Genomic DNA, 24,549 nt, shown 5'->3' with positions numbered 1-24,549 from the left:
ATTTCAGAAATAATATCAGAGTTAGATACGGTCTCTTAGGAAAAAAGCCAGATTCTGGTATTGGGAGAGTGAGTGAAAAAGTACTGGGCTTTGAGCATTTTCTAGAGTCTTGACAAAAATGACCTAATGACATATTTTTATTATTTATCATTTATTATTTATTATTATTCTCCTTGTCATACAACAAATTTGAAAATGAAAATATGTTAATGTGAATCTGCATTAAATTTTATGACTTCGCTCACATTTCATGATATTTAACAATGTGGTCTCTCAAACCATAATATTATGTTTAATTGTTTCATGTTATTTTTATAAAGGCAATCATAGTTTTTTTTTTTTAATCAAGATATCTTTTTAGCATTTGTAATGGGAAACACAATAATCCATTTCATAATAACACATATTCTCAATTCAGTTACATTTCAGATAATGAATGATTTCACAAAGGAGATAAAAATAGTTTGTTTAAGATATATGCAGTACTACAGATTTTTTATCATCTTTGATGTGGAACTGTATCTATTAAAAATAGTTAAACAAATCAGAGAATATAAAGCAAAACGAGTATTTGCTAGCCTTTCAATTATTGTGATGACCATGAAGAACTAGTGTGATTTGATCAACATTAACAGATTGTGTTTGGCCTCTCTCATTTGACTTTTCTGTTAAAATGAAGTCATATTGGGTTAAGGCCTAAATCCAATGACTCGTGTTCTCATAAGAAGGCTATATGAAGATACAGACGCAGGAAGGAGAAACTCAGGTGAATATGGAAACAGAGACTGCAGTGATCCAGCTACAAGCCAAAGAACATCAAAGATTGCTGCAGCTGCCAGAAGCTAGGAAAGAAGTGTGGGACCAACCCTTCCCTGGAGCCTGCAGAGGGAACATTACCCTGCCAACACTTTGATATTGGACTTTGTGGCTCCAGAATTGTGAGAGAATACATTTCTATTGTTTTAGACTACCCAATTTGTGACATTTTGTTACTGCCCTAAGAAACCAGTACACAGGTACTAGAAATTCAATACAAAGCAAGATCTGCCTTCTAAGCTCTGTTAGGAATGATAGACAAGTAAGCAGGTGATGATAAGACATTGTGATATATGTTATAATAGGGTGTTTTGGAGTACTAAATAGCACATCTAACTTAGAGCATCAGAAGACAAGTAAGGCTTCCTGAAGCAAAGTATGTCTGAATAGAAACCTGAAAGATAAGATGTTGGAAAGAAAGGGGATAGAGAAGAATTCCTGTCCTGGAAAGTATGCAAAGGTATAATGGTGGCTATGGCAGGAATGATCTTAGCATCTCTGGATTATAAGTAAAATAGTAAAGGAAGCAAACTAGTTTTTACAAGGGAGAGTGTGCAGGGAAATATAAAGCAGGAGATGTCAGTGAGGTCTGTTAGTCATTTAAAACACTTCCAGGGTGCCTGGGTGGCTCAGTCGTTAAGCGTCTGCCTTCGGCTCAGGTCATGGTCCCAGGGTCCTGGGATCGAGCCCTGCATCGGGCTCCCTGCTCGGCGGGAAGCCTGCTTCTCCCTCTCCCACTCCCCCTACTTGTGTTTCCTCTCTCGCTGCCTCTCTCTCTCTGTCAAATAAATAAATAAAATCTTTAAAACACTTCCATACATACTGGAGTTAAGGAGACCTCTTAGTTCTAAAACAATTGAGAAAAACACTGAGAGATGTTAGTTTTATTGAAGTGGAGTAACTGATTTGAATATGAATCTAAAGTGTTTTCTTACTCTTTGCCCAGTGAGTTGGATTTGCTCATCCAATCTAAGACAGAAAAGCTTGCTACTTTCAAACTACCATCCACTAAGACAGACCCCACACTGACAGGTTTGCTTAACAAGTTTTTACAAGATGTGTTTCTTCCTCTTCCTGATCACACAGTTAGAATATATTTTTCAGCTTTCTTTACTGAAAGAAAGACATGGTCGCATGACTGGGTTTTGGCCAAGAGAATGTGAAAAGAAGTGAAGTATAAGGCCTGTAAGTTTAGCTCATTAAATCTTTCCATGTGCATTCCCTCATTCTTGATCCCTTTCCTGGTGCTCTCAGGTGCAATGTTTTGAAGATATAAGAGCCATAAAATAGAAGGGGTTCTGTTCCTTAATTTATGGATATTTCCCCAGTGGATCACAAAGGTTTAGATCTGTATGGGATTTCTGGATTTATCGGTTACAGCAAATATAATTACTCTAAATAATGATATAGGCAGAGCAGAGAGAAAAACACTAGGGAAAGCATTTATGAGAAAGTATTTATGAGAAAGAGAGAAAGAAAGAGAGAGAGAGGGATCTAGGCTACTTGTGACCCGTGACCATTTCCCATAGAGATTTGGAAGGAGAAAGAAAAAAATTAATTTCCAAAACTCAAGAATTTGGAATAAAAAGAGATAATGAGTGAAAAGGGTATCTATAGTTTCTCTCAAAATTGACTTCCCCTTACAGAAATATAGGATAATGGATGTTATCCTCCTTTTCTCACATACACGACCTAGCATTGTACACTATTAAGATTTATAATAAAAAGTCACTTATATTGGTAAATAGTTTGAGATTTTATGATAATGAATGTTAGAAAACATTTAAAAGATGATTGTAGTAATCCAAGTTATACCTTTGGTGTTGATAGTACAGAGGGAGAAAACCTGTGCTAATTCAAAATATATTTAGATGATGGAATTCAAATAAATTATTTGTAAGTATAGGACAGAAAGAGCCATTCACCGATATACTAAATGTATGAAAAAAATAGATTGGGGTTTGGGTTCTGGGCTCATAAATAGTATCAGCAGCCTGTAGGATGTTATACTTTAGGCGACTACGCATCTTCAAAGAAACAGTATCTTGTAGCATGCGGGGTGTGTGTGTCTGTGAGTTTATAGTGAAAGTACTTATTCAGGGAGAGTAAATAGTTGGAGAAGAGAAAAATATTAAAAATGAAATCCTAGCTAAATGTGAGATGAAGAAGAACCACTTACAGAGAATAGAGGACTCAGTATTTTTGTGTAGTTGATCTACCTGATATTGGAATGATCACCTAACCTTTTTTCTATCATTTTGACATGACATTTATGCATATTTCCAAAATATGCTTAAAATTTATTTTACAGAGTATATTTCCATCTTACCCACCTCTGCCTACTCCAGGAGATGATATTATTATACATATAATTGAAGAAGGAAGTCATCTTGGAAGAAAAGGACAAATGTTAGTTTTCTTCATTTGAATTTTAGCTTAATAGAAAATATTTCACTTGGGACGCCTGGGTGGCTCAGTTGGTTAAGCGACTGCCTTCGGCTCAGGTCATGATCCTGGAGTCCCTGGATCGAGTCCCGCATCGGGTTCCCTGCTCGGCGGGGAGTCTGCTTCTCCCTCTGACCCTCCCCCCTCTCATGCTCTCTCTCTCTCATTCTCTCTCTCAAATAAATAAAAATATTTAAAAAAAAAAGAAAATATTTCACTTGAAGAAATGAAAACATCATGGTGCTATATTTGATTTGTTGCAAATGTATCTTAGCTTTCTTATTAGATTACTAAATGCGCTCTACCTTTCTCCATATAGATCAGTGGTACTCAGTACGATCAGTACAGTAATGTGTCCAATGCCAAAAACAAGATTACATAGCATACCTGAGAAAAGCACAGTCATTTCAAATGGAAAACGGAGTACCAATCATGACAATACAGCCTTGAAGTCTAACATTCTAAGAATAATTCACTTTTGAGCAGAGAAACTTAATCTATGATGCAGAAATGTGTCAAGTTAGGAAGGAAAGATTTATGTAAACATTGCAGTTTGTAAATATGGGTAAGCTTCTTAATGTTGGAACTTTCTTTCCAGCTTTATTGAAATTTGGTTTATATTAACTGAAGAGAAAGAGAGGATCTTCAGTTTTATTGTGAGAGTTTGTTCTTGTGTGTCACCTTTTACACCAAAATCGTTTCCAGTTCCACCTAGCTACAAAGGGAGTGGCATCCACTAATGTGGAGGGTGTGAGGGTGATTTGCGTCATAGGCCACACAGTGTAGCTTAGAATAACCTGCCTTCCATAAATGTTGGCAAAAAATAAGGATATATGTGAGGGCAAAATTAATAGAATAAGCTTTTTTATGTTGCTTTGTCTTCAGTTTTAGTGAATATGCGACATTGTATTTTTATGCTTTCAACCTTTTTATATTAGCCTGCGTGTCGTCACAGGAGAGATCATAAACAAGGCAATGCTTCTGAAATATTATAAATGTGATGAAGTGAACTGAAATGGGCATTTCAAATTATACTGTCTAGACATAAGTTAAAGTCCCTTTCCACATAGCTCTAATGGTAATTGGATCACTAACCCTTGGGAAAATGCATGTTCTAAATCTCTCTTTGGTATTATTTTCTGTTCTTCATATGGTTTGGGTCTAAATCACGACTCACACATCTGTGTTTTTAAGAGTCTGTTGAGAGGTCATTAAGCCTTTCTGTAACATGCAGTAGTCCTCAGAGCTTTGTTTTCTTTGTGCATGTTATTTAGAGTTTGTATGAGTGCTGAACAACCTAAAAGTCTTGAGTCTGAAATAAACATATTTCTGGGTGGCCAACTAGTGTGGAGCAATTCCTTGACCTTTCCTCTCATTCACTGAAGCAAATCAAAGTGTATTTCAAGTCGTGCTGCCTTAAGTCATCCTCAGAGCAAAGTCAGAGCATAAAAGTAGTTCACCCCTGAATGTCTTAAGCTAGTGATTCTACTATTGAGCAAAAAAACAAAAAAAAGGAGAGAGAGAGAGAGAGAGAGAGAGAGAAAGGAAAGAAATGCTATGGATGGCAGTATTCTTTAATGATGTCCAAAGTCCTTGCAGAGATAGCTTGTCTCATTTCATGTGTGTGGGGTGACAGCTTTGCAAGGTGTGTGATTGAGACAACAACAAAATAACTGTAGTAGTTACCATATTCTGAGATTTTGAAAACTTGATGTTATTTCTGGATATGGCTAATTGGTTAAGTGCAGAAAGTATTAGATATGAAGGAAAATGATATATAAAATAAGTGAGAGGTAGCATTTTCCCTCAGGCAATATGGTTTTATCTTTAACTCACCTGGAAATCTTGATATAACTTAACTTTAATTTTTTTTATTTATTTATTCATGAAAGTCAGAGAGAGAGAGGCAGAGGCAGAGGGAGAGAAGCAGGCTCCCCGCCCAGCAGAGAGCCCAATGCGGGACTCGATCCCAGGACCCCGGGATCATGACCTGAGCCGAAAGCAGACGCTTAACCATCTGAGCCACCCAGGCGCCCCGATATAACTTAACTTTAGTATAGATTTTGATTGAAAGAAGGACCAAAGTTATTGGCTTGCCTGATCATATTGATAAATAAAGCTATATGCAAGCAGATTGAAAATGAGTTAAGTTCCTAAGATCCTGGAAAGTTTTGAGATAAAGGGTGTAACCTACATTACTTTCTTTAGTAAAGCTGTAACATTAATGATGTAAATACAATTTTAAGTTTTATTAAAACCTGAAATAAACATTTCATATGAAATAAACATTTTTGTTAGTAATCTAAATCCATTTTTAATTTTAATCCAGAGCAGAAAATACTGTATTTATCAATTTATATTGTAATGATTATTTTAAGTATTTATTCCATCTTTACTATTTTCCAATATTTGCTTAAGCACATTATACATCTCTGAAAATTACTATGAAATATATGGTTTAAAATTAAAATTCATACAAATTATGCCCAGTTAAAATTGTTCAACTACAAAACAAATACTAAAACTGCTTCCTATTGAATTCATGAAACTGAAGGTTATCAATTTAAATAACCATCAATATTTTAATGAATTAAAACCCAGTTCTGTTTTAAGAAAGCTAGCTTACTGCACGTGAAGTATATTTTTCTTTCTATAAAAACACAAATGTGTTCAGTTGGTTGGGTGGCCAACTCTTGATTTTGGCTCAGGTCATGTTCTCAGGGTCAGAGGATCAAGCCCTGGGACTGGCTCCATGCTCAGCACGGAGTCTGCTTGTCCTTCTCCCTCTGCTCCTCCCCCGGCTCATGCTCGCTCTCTCAAATAAATAAATAAAATCTTTTTTGAACACCACACAAATGTCTTCATATATTTATGATACAGATTCCCAGAAGCTAACCCTGTGGTTGATCACATTACTGGTCCTGATTGCTCACCCTTCTCTGGGTTTAGGGCCATTGATTCATGATTTTTCACTTCCTTCCACTACAGAGGTATGTAAGTGTGAATATCTCCTCACCCTTTGAATTTTGGTTTTTCTATGTGACTTACTTCCACCAGTTAGATAAGGTGAAATTGATAGCATGCTCCTTCTGAACCAAAGTATAATAGGTGGTAACATATTTTCTGATTGTTCTCTTTCATTTCTGTCATCACCATGAAAAGAATATCTCCAAACTAATTCACTGATCCAATAGGAAATCAAAGTGAAGTGGAGCCAGACAGAAATATGACCTAATGAAGTGTTAATTGTTACATGAAATTAGATTTTGGCACAGCTTGATGCATAGAATTATTGTAACATATAGCTAAATAATGCATATATTCTAAATTTCAGAAATTTAAGAGAGAGAGAAATGGGATGGAAACAATACAGTCTTGAAAATAATGATTCATATAGTCAAATTATGGTTCATATAATTACTCAGTAAGTTATATTTTAGTCCCTTTTTCATAGATCACAAATATTATTAAATATTATAGAAAGATTTCCTACCCACAAAAAAACATAAGCATAAGCATCTTCACCATAAATTTGGTATACATAGTTACTACTTAATGACTCCTTCAGAAACATGGAAAAATCTCCATTTATGACAGATTATGAAGTATCAATATATATCTGTCTGTATGTACTTTAGCAATGTCATTTATCCCTGCTTTAATTTCTTTCAAGAGCACTGATGTAAATGGAAATTCATCAAGCATAAGAATAATCTCCAAAAATAAAGTCAATCTTATAGGATACCCTTTACAGATAGTACTTACAAGTTTAATTACCATCTTAAAAAATAAAAATACAAGAATATCAAATTACAAATTTAGCATCAGTGAAAAAGTCCATGGCAAATATTGACATTGTGCCTATCATTGAAGGAAATCATAGTTGATTAACTGACAATAATAGTTTTGAAGTACAAGATGAAAATATCATACAGAGGAAAATTGAATAATTATATCATAAAAAATCAATTACTTAGAAAATAAGCATCACTCATCTAATATGCATAATAGGAATTCTAGAAAGAAGAGATTTTAAAAAGTCTTTCCTGAATTAAATCTATTAAGACCATTCAAAAATTTACCTTGGTACTATGTGCAAACATAAGATGCCTAGAGTTTGCAAGATAATTGATTTTGATCCTCTGAATACTTTTATTCATTCCTTTAGATGATGTAAGTTTTGGGAATGGGCAAGGTTGAAAGTAGGAGGACACATGAAATGTTTTATTGGGAGAAGGGATTTATTATATGCCATGTAAGCGCTGATAAAAATGATCACTTTCAGGGCGCCTCGGTGGCTCAGTCGGTTAAGCGGCTGCCTTTGGCTCAGGTCATGATCCCAGGGTCCCCTGCTCAGCAGAGAGCCTGCTTGCTTCTCCCTTTCCCTCTGCCTGCCACTCTGCCTACTTGTGCTATCTCTCTGTCAAATAAAGAAATTTTTAAAAAATGATCACTTTTGAGAACAGATTAAAATATTTGTTATCCTTCAAAAAAAAAAGATGCATTCTTTCAAGCGCCTATATTTTGGAGATAGATACAACATGAGAATAAGGAGGAAGTTAAATATTGTAAAAATCTATTTGAATAATTTTAATGCAAATGCTCAAAATAGAAGTTTCAAGTAATGTATCCACAACTCATTAATAATTCACTTGTATTTCCAAGTGTTCAATACTGTGGTTTTTGTAAACGTGGAAACTGAATTTCAGCCAAAAAATTTGTTTAAATATTATTTATTATGTTATGTGTTATAAACGTGAGCCAAAGGTGACGCTTAACTGACTGAGCCACCAAGGCGCCCCCCAATTTATATTTAAAAACATGATAATGATGAAATTATAGTAGCAGCAAGAACTCAGTGAGGCTATATTTGGGGGTTTAACATGCTAAGTCTAAAAGTAACATTTGTTGAAAGCTTTTCAGGTTTCATTTTAGCTACTTCAAATATATCTGCTTTGTTCTCTATATTGTCTTCGAGGAAAGCAAGACTTCTCACTATCTGTTTCAATCCTTCCCATTTTGCCTCTATAGTATTCACAATTTCCAGAAGTCATCACGTAACTCTTCTTTAAATATGGATCCTCAATGAACTGAACCTCCTGATATTCATGACCTTATGTGGCTTTCTTTCCCCTGAATCTGAGCTGGAGTGATGTAATGAAATAAAATGGAGGAAACTGACATTCATTTAAGTTGCTGTTATATAGTAATGGAAAGTTGAAAACACTGTCACCTGTATAATGGGAAAAGTAAGATTACAAAAATGAGTTCATAGATTTGACTAAGGATTTGCCAGACAAAAAGTTTAAAGTGTCAACTCTATATAATATATAATGTAGAATATATAATATGCAATGTGTATTGTATAAGAAATAATGCAATATATAAAGTATAATAAATATATCGCACACCATATATAATACACTTATAAATATGCACATATGTGCATTTATGTATGCAAATACATATATAAATACAAGAGCTTGTATATTTAATTCCGAACTTTTAGTTACATCAGAAAAATGTGTCCATTTGCTTAATCTTTTGTTAGGTTTTCTGTTACATGGAGCAAACCTCATTCCTCCATGATAAAACGGTCAAAAGGCTATTCCTTTCTGTGTTAAGTGAGAGCTTTCATAAGTTCACTACTACATATATCTCCAACCTCGGGTTTCAAAATTCTGCAACTGATTTTCTAACCAATCCATTCTCTAAATTATATAACAGTAGAAAATCAGCATGCTCTTTTAAAAGTACTATTTTTGTTTAGATAAGTTTGGAGAACTTTGATTTCACATTCCTCTGGAAATGCAGAATAAATATTGGTACAGAGAATCTGGGAAGTTTTTCAGTATAGAAACCTGAATTTTAGCTAAATGTTTTCTAAATATATTTGACCACATAATTCTTATTCAAGTAACCCTTTGTATCAATACTCAGTATACGTAATGGGAGAAATGTATTGTGAAATGCTGTGTCTAAACACATGAAATTTCTCACCGTATCCTAAACAAGCTTTTTCTCTTCAAGGATTAGTTGAGTTTAGTGTCACTGCTCTATCCGAATGCTCATTTTTACTTGTCCTCACCTGGCACACCACTCACTCCTCATTACATGCAAACTTGTCCTAATGAAGACACAAGACTGAGTCTGTCTTCAAGAGCCAAACCTAATTTTACAAATAATCTTGGAATTGTTTCAGAAATGGATTTTTTGGTGGACATTACATAAGGTACATAAATGCTGGTTACAATTCAAAATTCCTAAAACCACACAGGACTAAGCAAGGAATTTAAAGTTTTACCCAAAGTATATTAGAACAAGGTATGTTTGTGTGAGTGTGTGTATATGTGTGTGTCTGCTAACACACATATGTAAACACTCACACAAACACAGAGTTAAACTTTGTTGTATACTTTTCCTTCAGTCTTTTCAACCCCAAACAGTTAGATACATATTCTTTATCCATTAGTAGTCTGAACAATCTTATCATTAGACCAGTTAGACCACATGAATTCTGCCTTACGTGAATGTTGACTGCAGATGATTATTATTGTGTCTTGATAGTAAAATAATACTTCTTGGGTTTTTGTGATAGGAAAAAAATATTATCCCATGTCATATTTGATTTCAACCTAAGGTAAGTTGATACAATTAAACACACTCTAGAGGCTCTTTAAGCAGAAAACTTATTGAAATGCAGTGACCAAACAGGAACTATTTTAGTCTTCACAGTACATTACACTGGGACTAAATATGAGAATTAAGATTAATCTCATAATTAAAAGAAGAAAATTATAGACCACTTCTAAGGAAGAAACAAGTGGATTTATGGGAAGTTACTTCTTTTAGAAATATCCCAAAGGGAAAAAAAAAAAAAAGAAATATCCCAAAGGGGACACCTGGGTGGCTAAGTCGGTTAAGCATCCGACTCTTGATCTCAGCTCAGGTCTTGATCTCAGGGTTGTGAGTTCAAGCAAAGTTACTGGTTCTACTAACACTTATCCTGGCACTTCTCATATTTAGCTAACAAAGATATTTAGACTTTTTTGCTCCACTTTTATATACAACAACTGATATATACTGCCCAGGGTTTGATTAACAATTTATTCAATATGTTGACCATATGTCCATTTGGGTTTTTTTTTAAGATTTTTTATTTATTTATTTGAGAGAGAGAGAGAATGAGAGAGAGAGCACATGAGAAGGGGGAGGGTCAGAGGGAGAAGCAGACTCCCTGCCGAGCAGGGAGCCCAATGCAGGACTCGATCCAGAGACTCCAGGATCATGACCTGAGCCGAAGACAGTAGCTTAACCAACTGAGCCACCCAGGCACCTGACCATATGTTCATTTGTAAGACATCTTGCCACAGTAAGTCAACAGCTCAGAATATATGCACACGTACACACACACACACACACACACACAAAAGCAGGTGGACTCATATGAGAAACGATCAGTTAAATAGATATCCAATTCTATCCATCTGAGTAGGGAACAGAGAGTACCTAGAAATAATTAGGTTATGAAACACTGTTGTTTGTCCAATCTTTGCCTCGTACCTTTACATACTTTAACAATCTCTACATGGTGAGCTTTATGATTCTAGATATTAAACATTATTTGTTATAACACTGGATTCATTTGTGATTTTTCTAGAAAGGTAATTTATACATTATCCAGAAAACTGACAAATCTTGGGCTTACCTTGCTTTAGAATCAACCAATCACGTAATTCTATATTATATAATCCATTGGTATTTATTTATAGCTTTGTGCACTGACAGTGTCATTTTACAGGAGAACTATCTGAATCCCAGAGAAATTATGTATCTTGTCAAAAGTAACATATAGCTAATAACTCTGAATTCAATACTGGACTAAATTTCTGCCATAAATGTAATCTATTATAATCTTAACTCATATACTCTGCTTTTTTAAAGAAGTCACAAAATATAATATATTGAAGTTAATACCATATTATTAATAATTATAACAATTATTTGGGGGATTTTACCATGTGAAGGCACTGCATTAAGTAATCTATACGTAGTAATAGTAAAATACTATGTAATTTATACATAGTATCTGCAATTCATATATTTACCCTGGAATTCGATTTTCATGGAAAAAGGAACCAATGCTGAGCCTTCTCCAGAGGATCTACCAATGGTAAGAGGTAGAACTGAGCAAAACCCTAGTATCCGTAGCCTTTGTTCTATTTCATATCAATTTTCATTTTCTAATGACTATCTCCTTATTTACTATAGAAAAGGGAAACATTTTTCAGTTCTGCTGAAATAATCAAAATGAGTTTCTATCAACATGCTTTATTTTTTATGTTGCTATTTATTATTCAGTTCACACTTACCCTATATAAATATGATACCTGGCACAGAAGACAATTTTTATAGGTCTGTACATTTCTAGTTTTCTTACCTTTTCCAATTGCTTTGTCTTTCCAGTTTATTTTCTGCTCTTTCTATATCTCTCTCAGTCTAACTCTTGCTGTCATTTGCCTGCCCTTGTTCTCACCTCTTGGTTCTTCCTTTCATATTCTCTATTTTGCTTGGATTTATAGATTAAACATTACATTTTTGCATGACTATTTCCCTTTCAGGATGAACACTTAATATACTATAATAATGGACATTACAACAAGCAGTCATGATTTACAGAAATATAATACAATCTAGAGAGTGTGGTTTTATATCTCAAGTCTCACATCAAAATATATACCTAGCAAAGAGGGTTATGTAACTAGTAGTAAGAGCAGGATTCCAAGTATCTCTTCCTTCACTACAAAACCCAGAAATCTTTTGGGGAATATAAGGCCTGAAGGTGAGCTAAAATGCAGAAATAAACAAATGAGAGCAGGAGTGGGGAGGTAGAGGACTGGCAGGGAAGGATAAGAGGGTTGATTCTGCTGGTAATCGGGGTATTAGTGAATTCATAGCCACTGCAGAGAAAATTTTGTTGTGGGGCAGCTAATGTCTGCTTCATTTCTATTCGGTAGGCAAATTCCTCAAGGTTTCCAAATACATTACAGACCACTCTGAATGCTGGACAAACTACTTATCACCATTGATCAAAGCTGACTTTGAGGGCGTCCTTCAGGTGCCTTCGAGAGCGATTTGAAACAAGAGCCACATCCTGGTTCCCTTGTGTTTCTTATGGCTGCTAGTGAACATCAATAATATGAATTCCATTTTAATTTTTCTGTAAGGGATCTTATTTATAGGGCAATTTCCAGTGCGGTGTCTTGTCTCTATGAAATGATTGCCAACTCAGGCAGCCGTTAAAGTTTACTGCTTAGGCCTTCCTTCAAGGTACAATATGGATATTACTTTCAGAAGTAATTTGGAATACGGAGTGAGAAGAGTATGTTAACTCTTTGCAGACATCCTAACTTAGGGAAATTCTTGCCTTTTGAAATGATGTGGTGCTTTTCTAAGGGAACAGAAAATGCGGCGTTAAAACTTACTTTTTACTGACCTATGTGTAAATTAATGATGTCCCACTTTCAGGTGAACATTACCTCACAGAATTTCAGTTGTTAATTGAAGGAAATGATCATTTTATTTCATTTCAGCTTTCATGCCAGTATTGTAACCCATACCCACACACTGTGATAAACTACATAAGCTGTCACATTTTTATGTGCTCTCTCTTTTTGAGCAGTGGCATATTTCCACTCAGCAGCCTGTCTCCACACTCCTACACACAATTAAATAATGAGATTCCCCAGCTATAACCTAGTTAAAGGTTTTATTCAGAATGGAACCTGATCTTTCAGAGTTCATATCTGTTCATCTAAAGCTTCAGGGAACATATTGCTACATTGAACTAATTCCTAAGCACGATTTTACCCCGAACATTGTATTGTTGTCTGTGCATTCCTCTTTTTTTCCTATTGCGATTATGTGACTGATGGAAATACAGTCTTCAAGTGAGCGGGGCGGTAGGGAGTCTAATCTGGTCTATTTCTAGATGCAGAAAGGACTTTCTCTAGCCATTTGGACTTAGAAGGGAAGAAACTTCACACTGAGGCCAATTTAACCCTTAGACCCATAAATATAGAGTTCTAATCTTTGTTTTATTAAACTTAATCCCCCATCATGCCCACATTATGTTCTGTGGTGCTTGTTCTGACCTCTTGAATTGCAGACTGTTAAAAAAAAAGAAGGTAGTAGGAAGGGAAAAATGAAGGGGGTAAAATCGGGGGGGGGGGATGAACCATGAGAGACTATGGACTCTGAGAAAAAAACTGAGGGTTCTAGAGGGGAGGGGGTGGGTTAGCCTGGTGATGGCTATTAAAGAGGGCACGTATTGAATGGAGCACTGGGTGTTATAAGCAAACAATGAATCATGGAACACTACATCACAAACTAATGATGTAATGTATGGTGATTAATATAATAAAATAAAATAAATGCCTAGAATATGAAAACATTTCCTCTTAATTATCTCTGGACCATGTGTGTCATTTTATCAACCATTCCTCATGGGCCATTCAGATTCCTCCTAGTGTGTTTGCCCTCTTCTGTGTATTTTATCTAGTCAAACATTTATTCTAAAATGTATTGTCCTTATTTTGGAAAAGTATCCTAATGTGGCCAAACCACAGCTACTTCTGGTAATTCTACTGTCAATAGCTTCTGCAAAAAGTTTTATTAATACAGAGACTCCATTTCCCTTTTAAAGTATTTTTTCCTCAACAGTATTGATTCAAATAGATTCTGTAATATTTCCAGTTTTCAAGTTCTTTTGTCCATTTGTAATATTTAATCTTGCCAGAGTGAAGATAATTTTCTTCCACTTTGATGCCAATTTGGCTAGTTTGTATTGTTTATCATGTTTATTTTTTTTCTAATTAGATGTCGTCTGAATCTTTGGTAGCTAAATATTTTTTATCTACTTTCAAAGAATTGTAAGTAATTTAGAATATGACAAAGAAAGATCTTTATAAGTCAACTCAGAATAACCCAAGATGCTGAGACAAGGAGTACAGGGTTAAAAACCCCAATAGTATTTTTGTTATTTAGTTCTGATGCTTCCATCTTCTCTGAAAGGTTAATTTAGTAAATTTAATTCAGATTATTAATAGAGCATTTGGTATCTCTAAACAATTTTGATATACAGAGAATACTTCAAAATTGTGAATTTTCTTATTATTTCCAGAAGTCTGTATATATCCTCTACCTCCCTAAAATATAAACAATAAGAATAGCAAGAGGCACACAATCCTTAAGATGCTACTAAAAATTAACTTACTGGACAATACTAACATTCATGGTTATCAGCTTTTATTTGGGGTAATAGATTATATTGTGGTTAAAGCTTATGATTTAGACCTACTGGTCAAACATTTTTATTGAGTACCTACTGTGTAAAAGGCACAATTATAGACATAATGGTTACATCAATGAACATGAGGGAGAAAGACTCCTCGTCTCGTTATTAAGGCTTTGAAGAACATAAAATGGGGCAGACTTGACTATAGATATTTCTTTAGCAAAGCTAGTTGAGAACTATATCTCTCTGTAATTTATATGTGATCTCTCCTTTGGTATAACAAGAAGAAGAAAGCCAAGTAAATATCTACGGAGTGAAATTCCCAGAAAAAAAAAAAAAAAAGGAGGTTTGGAGATAAAAATTTATTGTCTCAAGAAGAGAAGAAGCAATACAAAGGACCTGAGAAACAAAAAGAGTAGTGTAGGGAAATGCTGAGTTGGTAGTAAATCAGGGCAGATAACAAGGCAAAGCACAGGTCATGTAAGAATTTGTAGACATGGTAAGAAGTTAGAACTAAGTTTTATGCTTACAATGGGGAGTTTTAAATAGAATACAACCTGATGTTATTGGAGCCTCTAAAAGATCATTCTGGCTACTCTGTAGTAAATAGTTTGCAAGGTAGCAAGAAGAGAAGCAATCATAGAGACCTGACAGGATATCGTATGTGGACTCTGGATGTCGATGACCTGAAAAAGATTTGCAGTGGCATAAGTCGTAAGGTTTAGAACTTTTTGGAAAAAGATTTGAGAGGACTTTCTTTCTATTGAAGTGGATGTAGAGTGTAAGGGCAAGATGCATCACAGAGAAGTCTAAGATTCGTGTTCTGAGTGGATAGATTACGATCTATTTATTGATAGTTTTGTTTGTTCGTTTGTTTTTAGGGGGGTGTTATATTGACAGTAATATGATGTAGATGATATAGTCATTATTTCGGCTATATGGTGTGTCAAAAACACCTTTATGTGTTTGGTTCTCAGGCAATGCTGTGCATGTCTCCCACTATAAAATATGCAAGCGCCCAAACTCCAATTTCCCAAGCTAACTTGCATCTCCAGTGCGGGCAGAGGACGAATGCTCTTGCAATCAGGAACACACACTCTCGATTTTGACGCAAGAGATTATAATCAGAAGAATTGCCAGCGTTAGTAGATTGTCCTGTCTGGCAGCCGCGGCAGCTGTGCTGTGTTGAAGTTCCTGCAGTGACGGTAGGAGTGTTAGGGACCACTTCCAGGATGAGGGGCCTAATTGTATTAGCTGCACATTAATAGTGGTGCAATATCTAACGTTCAGACAAGGTGGCCATGGTTTCTCTGTGAAAACAGCCCCGGGGAGGGATTTGGGTATGATTCCAGGTCGTAGAACTTCTACGAATGATTCTCTAAGAGTCCCAACAATTTTGTGAATTATTCAAGATCTTCTTTTTTTCTTTTTATGCTTTAATTCGCTAGACACTACTTCAGTGCTTACAATTAAGAACGCTTATGATATATGGGGCGCCTGGGTGGCTCAGTCGTTAAGCATCTGCCTTCGGCTCAGGTCATGACCTCAGGGTCCTGGGATCGAGCCCCACATCGGGCTCCCTGCTCAGCAGGAAGCCTGCTTCTCCCTCTCCCACTCCCCCTGCTTGTGTTCCCTCTCTCGCTGTTTCTGTGAAATAAATAAATAAAATCTTTAAAAAAAAAAGAACGTTTACGATATAAAAATTGGAATTAGAAATAAAAAGTCCTAAGGCAAGTGAAAGGAATCTGTAATTTGTTATCTGCTTATATTGGTTCCAAGGCAGTGATGATCAGCTAGTGCACTATGGGATAGCTCTGAGGAGTCGAACACTAATGATTTCAATAAACACTTAGTGAGCCTACAAATTGAACTAATCCTGCAATTAATAGATTTGCAGAATCGAACTTTTTTAAAGTTTTTCTTAGCACTGTGGTTATAACCGGTAAGAGACATTTTAGTGAAGTTATACAAAGACCTATATATTTATACATATATACATATATATATATATATAGGCATTTGTGTGTGTGTGTGCATAGAGAGAGAGAAAGTGGAATGTGATTCTATGCAAAATTTTACAGATCTCAGAATATCCTTAGTGTTTATTCCATAATGAGCCTCCTTAACAGCAAGTACACATTCACCTCGTCTCATGAGGATTTTTCTTATATTGTTTAAAAAAAAATAAAAATAGGGCACCTGGGTGGCTCAGTCGTTAAGCGTCTGCCTTCGGCTCAGGTCATGATCCCAGGGTCCTGGGATCGAGCCCCGCATCAGGCTCCCTGCTCAGCGGGAAGCCTGCTTCTCCCTTTCCCACTCCCCCTGCTCGTGTTCCTGTTCTCGCTGTCTCTCTCTGTCATATAAATAAATAAAATCTTTAAAAATAAATAAATAAATAAAAATTAAAAATAAAAATAAAAACAGAAATGACCTGGCACAAGGGAGCCCTTTCCAAAGAAAAAGTAATTCTATAATGCTTGTATCTCCAAATACAGTAGTTTGAAAACTATGATCAAATCAAGCTTTGTCATTGGAAAAAATGAACAAGAGTATTTTAGAACTAAGGATCTATCTATCTATCTATCATCTATCTATCTATTTTTCCATCATCCATCTATCATCTATCATCTCCCACTTAGTTTCTATAATTTACATGGAGTCTTCAAGATTAAGAACCATAGTCCATAATGTAATTCCCTGATTTGAGTTTTTTAAAAACACAGACTCTTCAAACAAAGGTCAGTTAGTGACTTGAGGAAGGACCTTAGGATAGTATAACAAATATAATAAAATTCCTATCTATTAGTTTGCTAGGGCTTTCATTGCAAAATGCCATAGACTTAGTGACTTCCATAAATTGATAAATCCAATACAATACTGGGTCCTAGGTGAATAATACATTTTAATGACAAGAACTTCAAATATGCTGAATGGAATTCCTTGTGCATTCTTTTTTAATATGCTTGCTTGGTCAGCACAGAAGACAATTAGATTTTGGAAAATAGCAAACTATGGCCTGTACTTTAAATCCAGTCTTCCAATTTTTTAATTCATTAAGTTTTATTGGAACACAACAACTATATTTAGATTTCATATTGTCTATGGCTGCTTTCACACTACAATAGCAGACATGAGTTACTGGGATAGATTCATTATGGTTTACAAAGCCTAAAATATTTACTAGTTGGCCTTATGTAGAAAAAGTTTGCCAATCCCTATGTAAGATCAATCAAGTAATGTGTGAGATATAGATTAACAACAATTTTGGTTAGCATCAATTAGTGGATTGCTAGCATGATCAGGCCTTCCAGGGAATAACTTTGGAGCATTTAAGACAAAAAGGTTTGGGAAAGTGTTATGGGAATTATCTCTTAGATTAGGTCAAGATATGAGTCTCATGAGACTTGCCAAAAAGTCCTATCCAAGAAATAGGATCCCAGTAATCAATTAGACTAGATGAGTTGCCTTGTAATTATCAGACAAACTCATTTCTAGCTATCTAGTCTTTGTTCAGTGGCTGTTTCTTTCACAAGAAATAAAGACTAGGCTCTTCTTCTTAACCAAGTTAGCATACAGTAAGTGTAATCTAACCTTCCAGAGGTGGACTTCTCTCTGAATTCCCTGAGAAAGTACTACACTCTGAGGGAGCCCAGAAACCATGTTGTAGCTGTATTAAGTAAATTACATTGAAGTTCTAACATGGTTTTGACAGTATACACTTACAGTTTGTATTTGTTTTCTCTTTAGCCAGTGCTGTTCTCAGAACCCTCTCCGTTAGTTTTATGGAATTATTTTATCACTGATATTTTATAAAACACAGTATTATATCTGACCAAAGAACTTTACAGGAAAAACAGAGGGTGATCAGCTAATTATCATGGAATTTATTTGCATTACACAACTTAGAAACAACAAGCATTCTAGAACCTTCTTGAACCTAGTTGTGGCAAGAGAGAAGACCTTGTGAGTTTGGAGTTCTATCCATATTAATTTCTTTCTTTTTTTTTTTTCATTGAAATAATACATGGTGTGGGAACCAGGACATAAAAGAGAGATGGTGCATGCTGAACATTGCACAAAATGATTTCACTGGAAATTGTTTTCCCGGAAATTTTAATTCCTGAGGAAAGAAGCTCCCATTTGCAGACTTAGCATGGGGCTTACTGAACTAGAAACTGAGGCTATATTGCTGGACATTTTTTGTTTGTTTCTCTTTCTCACTCTTTCATTCTTTTTTATTTTTTGTTTGTTTCTTTCTTTCCTGTTTTAATTCTTTAGGGAGAACTGGACAGGACAACAAAAGAAATGGAGTATGATTTTGGCTGAAGTAATCCATTCTGACTTTCAAGGAGAAGTGTGGTTGTTATTGCAGAAGGAAGAAAAAAATTGTATGAAGGGACTTAAAAGAGATTGCCTCTGTATATCTTAGTACTGCCCGTCTAGTAGTAAAAGTTAAAAAAAATCTCTAAAGGAAGAAAAACAGAAGGTTTATATTCCTCTGAAGAGAAGTTGTAATCATATTCTTTGATAAAGAAGGATGACTGGCTAATGATCAGACTAAAATTATAGGAAATGTGGAATAAATAGTGGATAAAGGCAATTATAAAATATAGAAGCACTACCAGTGGATAATATTAGGTTTAGTGAAGTTTTTTTGTGTGTTTTCTTCTTTGCGGAGTTCAAAAAATCTGTTTTGTTTATAAATAATATTTTTCCTATCTCATATCTATCAATTATATATATATATATTGCATTAGAGATAATGAAATTATAACTTAATCCATAGGTTAGAGAATTTTTAAGATGAACCATGACAGAACTGGAGAAACAATAGTCATCACTAGGATAAACTATATGTTCAGTTGAGTGCAATAAATGATATGGATTTGTATTTTCTCCCTTTGGGAGAGCTAAAGAATGTGTATCCAATATTACGAAACATATTTGAATTATGCTAGATAAGAACCATTTTTATTTGCAAAGATGAAAAGAAGTGTGTATGTTTTTATTGGAAAGTCAATGGTGTGGAATATACTGCTTGTTTTCTCCCTTACTTTTTCTTTTTCTCCTTTTCCTTTTTTTTTTTTGTTTCTTTTATTTTTATTTTTCTATTTTTATTTTTCTGATGCCCAGTTGCAATGCTTGGGAGAAGACTTACTTTATTAAAATCTAAATAGGGGGCAGAGCCTCCTTCTCACAACAGAAACAGATCAGTCCAGATAGACACTTTTTCAAACGACTTAAAGAATGAGTATGGATACCTGCCCTACTAAGCTATGACAATCAGGTGTTCGTAATCAGGGCTTCAAATAAAAAAAAGTGGCACAAAGATTCTGAAACTACATGCATTTTATTCTCACATTATTGGCAGTTCTAGCAAGATTTCTTTCTTGGTGACAGTGTCATTGGTGCTAATGTTGACATATAGAAATGCCTTCCCAGGGACGCCTCTGGATTAGGCTAAAGCATCCATAGTTCAATTTCCTCAAGGAAACATTCTGAAGGGAGATTTGGTTATTATTGTTCTTAGACATGTGGCAAGCAACCTGCCCAGCCATTGGCTGCTACTATCAAAATGTTCTTAATAAAGTTCTTTTGTTTTATTTTAGGCAGATGTCATTTAGCCAGATGTCTAATTTTCACAAAACAGTCATTACTGATAGACACAAATGTAGATAGAAATTTGATTATTAACACGAGTCATGTTAAAATATTCTTAGTGGTCTCTCTGAGGATGAGAGTCCAGCTGGAATGGATGAGGGATAGAAGGAGTATTATGGAAATATAATAAGAAAAGACAAATATTTCAGTTTGCTGATTATTATGGGAGCAGTCAAAAGAAAGTTGGGCAAAGTTTTGATGCAAGGAAAAGGGAATATTTACAGTTGCAAAAGCTTTTAAATGGTGAAAAGAGATAAGATGCAGAGTCAAAATTATGAGTTGATTGAAAAAAGGAGCCCAGGCAATTCTTACTTCAATAAAAGGAAGACAGAAGATCTAGAAATGGGATCGGTATCAAATAGGTTAGCTTATGTAATGGTGGGAAGTTAGGTAGCTTTCTTCTGATTTCATGTATTTTCTTTGCAAAGAAATTAGCATAGTCTTTGGCTAAAAGGGAAGTGGAAATAGGACATAGTGGAATAGGCAAAAGTTACAAAATATCTTAAGCAATAGAAAAATTAATTTATTAGAAAAGTTAAGTAGTAATGTTTTCCATATTTATTATGTTGGTCTAAATCTTTTTCTTTCTTTCTTTTTTCTTTTTTTCAAATGAATGCATCACTATCTACAAAGATATACTCGATTATCTTGAGGAAATTCACCTGGAATGGAGGCATGTTCTCTTCCTGACTTAAAAAAATGAGTTAACTTATTACCATATTAGCATTACTGCATCATCTCCCACCTAATAAAATAATCAAGGTGGCACTGCCATATAACACAGCGTGGGATATATGAAAATAAACAGATTACAGGGGTTGAAGAAGTAAAATATTTAGAAAAATTGTGTTTATCTGTATGATTCTAAAATACCAACTTTTGGGAAATAAGAGTGTTTTTGAATAAAAGAAGCTTTAAATGGTTTTGGATTGTCTTCAGTTGCTTCTCCTTCCCCATTCTTTCCCACTACCCCTCTTTTATCAGGTCTTACTAAGTTTTCACTATCATCATTACAATAACAAGTTATAAAAAAGTTAATTGCATTTATGTGGATAGCTTAACTGTAAATAATAACACATGTATTGATTGGTATAGTTTGTCAGCAGCTCTCTATGAATAAACATCATGACTATTTCACCTCCAAAAAAGATAATTCTCAAAATTAGATTTTTTTATGAAGCTCACCTTCCCTATGCTTATAATACACAAATAAAAGTATCTAACACATTCCTGATGAATGACATGGTATAGAGAACTGTTCTCTGGCAATAAATTATGTGCTACAGTTGTTTTCCATGTGCTAATTGGTAGAATATATCAGCAAACCCGCCCCCTTGCTCCCCTAATGATGATATAAAGAGGGAAATAACCATCTTGTTGTCTCATCTCACCAAGATTATATGAAATAGTTTCTGAAACTTGTTGGCTGGATGGGGTAAAGTACTTTTACCTTTTTCAAGCCATGCTGTGTCTTTTTTGAGAAATGAAATAACATAATATTGAGTAGTATATTCACAAACTACAATTGTGGAGGCACATGACACTTGAGAAGATGTTATCTGCAAATTATTTCTAACAGTTCTCTCCAGCTTTTCTTTCAAAGTATGTGTACAACAAATTTGGATCATTTCTATTGCAAATCCCTACAATTTCCTCAGAATAAGAATAGGTAAAAATGTAAGAATTAAAGCATATTGCAGAAGAACCTTGGCTTTGGTACACTGCAGATATTTTCAATCGCATTTATTTTGATTAAAAAATGAGGAAGATGTGGTAATATATACTAAAAAATACGAAACAAAAATAAATCCTCATTTAAGCAATTGGAGAGGACCTGGCCATGCTGAAAGATGGTGTAATAATGCAAATGCATTGTGAAAAAAAATTAAAAATGTGGTAAACCTAGTGTCTGTGCAATTAGAGTAAAAAATATTTTCATAAATAGAAAGCTTTTAATCATCTCAAAGTGACCAGTATAGGGTGCCTTGGTGGCTCAGTTGGTTAAGCGTCTTGCCTTCAGCTCAGGTCATGATCCCAGGGTCCTGGGATTGAGTCCTGCATCAGGCTCCTTGCTCAGCAGGGAGTCTGCTTCTCCCTCTTCCCCTCCCTGCCACTAGTGATCTCTCTCTCTCTCTCACACAAAAAGAAATAAATACAATTAAAAATAAAAAAGTCACCAATATAGCTGGTTGAGTTAGACTGACAAGTATAAAAACCAATGGAATACCAATTTTTAAAAACTAAGTTTATGTCTACTTGACAATCTTAAGAAATTTCTAATTAATATGTGAGAACAAAGTTAAATAAGTAATATGAGTATCTCTTGTGACCATATATTTCCTGAAAATAGAAGTTTTATTATAATTCAATTGAAAAAATTATGAATATGTATGTATGTGTATATTTATATATAATTTTAATGCAATAATGTATTAAATAAGTGTTTGCTATTATTCAAATATTTAAAATCAAACATGTGGCAAGTATTCTTAATTTAATCTGTTGACAACCTCTGGCATGCTTTTAAATTTTGACAGTCTTTTATTTTCTTTACATTTCTCAGTAATTTGTTACGCCTTCCTATCATGTGCAAACATTACATTTTATCACCTCCCAAAAAGGTAAAAATGAAAACAAAAAGCAGATTTTCAACCCTCTTTCCTTCCAGTAATATCCTATCCCGTAGCTTCCTCTTAAATCTAGGAAGAATTGTTTATATCTGAGTTACATTCCATTGTACATATAAACCACATCTTCTTTATCCATTCATCTGTCGATGGACATCTGGGCTCTTCCCATAGATTGGCTATTATGGACATTGCTGCTATGAACATTGGGGTGTAGGTGCCCCTTCTTTTCACAACATCTGTATCTTTGGGGTAAATACCTAGTAGTGCAATTGCTGAGCGGTAGAGTAGCTCCTTTTCTAACTTTTTGAGGAAACTCCATACTGTTTCTCAGTGTCTGCACCAGTTTGCCTTCCCACAGCAGTATAAGAGTGTTCCCCTTTCTCCCATTTGCAACGATGTGGATGAGTTGAACTAGAGGATATTATGCTAAGGAAAATAAGTCAATCAGAGAAAGAAAATTATCATATGATTTCACTCATATGTGGAATTTAAGAAACAAAGCAGAGGATCATAGGGGAAGGGAGAGAAAAATAAAATAAGATGAAATCAGAGAGGGAGACAAACCATAAGAGACTCTTAACTCTAGGAAACAAACTCAGGGTTGCTAGAGGGGAGGTGGGTGGGGGGATGGGGTAACTGAGTGGTGGGCATTAAGGAGGGCACATGATGTAATGAGCACTGGGTGTTATGCAACTGATGAATCACTGAACTCTACCTCTAAAAATAATAATACACTACATGTTAATTAATTGAATTTAAATAAGAAAATAAAAAATAAACTGGCTTAAAATGGAAAAAAAGAATTTATATCTGCCATCTGCAAAATCTCTCCTATTTTTTCTTTGAATGCCTTTTGAACCTCATCATTCTATTGCAATGGTGCATCAGTGTCATTAAATACCCATGGTGCATGTGGGATTAGAGACTTTTTACCTCTCCTCTTGAAACCCTGTTTTCCACCTGGCCTCCACATCTCCACACTCCCCTGGATTTCATTCCCCTCACTAACTGCTTCTCATTAGGTCTCCTTGCTGGTCACTACATAGAAATATGGTGCTTATGGGGCACCTGGGTGGCTCAGTCGTTAAGCATCTGCCTTCGGCTCAGGTCGTGATCCCAGGGTCCTGGGATCCAGCCCCACATCGGGCTCCCTGCTCCGCGGGGAAGCCTGCTTCTCCCTCTCCTACTCCCCCTGCTTGTTTTCCCTCTCTTGCCATGTCTCTCTCTGTCAAATAAATAGATAAAATCTTAAAAAAAAAAAAAGAAAGAAATATGGTGCTTATTATTTTATTTTTTTTCATAGTTTGAATATTAAGTAGATTTTCTCCATATGTTACCGACATTTCTTTTTTCTCTTATTCCCAGGTGTTAACTGCACAGAGAATCAGTTCCAAACAGGTTCAGATGTTCTAGCTTGAAAATCAATACTCAAGAGACAAGTGATAGTTGGAAAGGAAAGGTTGCTTTATTCAGGAAGGTGGCAACCTAAGAAAATGGTGGACGGATGTCTCAAAAACCATCTGCCCTCACGCTATGGAGCCAGGTGTGTTAAAGAAAGGGCAAGGCATGGGAAAAGAGAGGAGCAAATGCCCAGGCAGTTAGTCCTTTGTGGAAATGACCATGAATGGACTTGTTGGCATCAGTGGTAGCTTTTTCTGCATGTGGTCAGGCCTTACCTTCTGGTCAAGTTTGGTCCTTCAC

The sequence above is a fragment of the Mirounga angustirostris genome, unplaced genomic scaffold (assembly GCF_029215605.1).
Source record: "Mirounga angustirostris isolate CCGP_5_RB_7025 unplaced genomic scaffold, mMirAng1.0.hap1 SCAF_7, whole genome shotgun sequence".
In the NCBI taxonomy this organism is placed as follows: domain Eukaryota; kingdom Metazoa; phylum Chordata; class Mammalia; order Carnivora; family Phocidae; genus Mirounga; species Mirounga angustirostris.
This window is presented reverse-complemented; position numbering follows the sequence as displayed.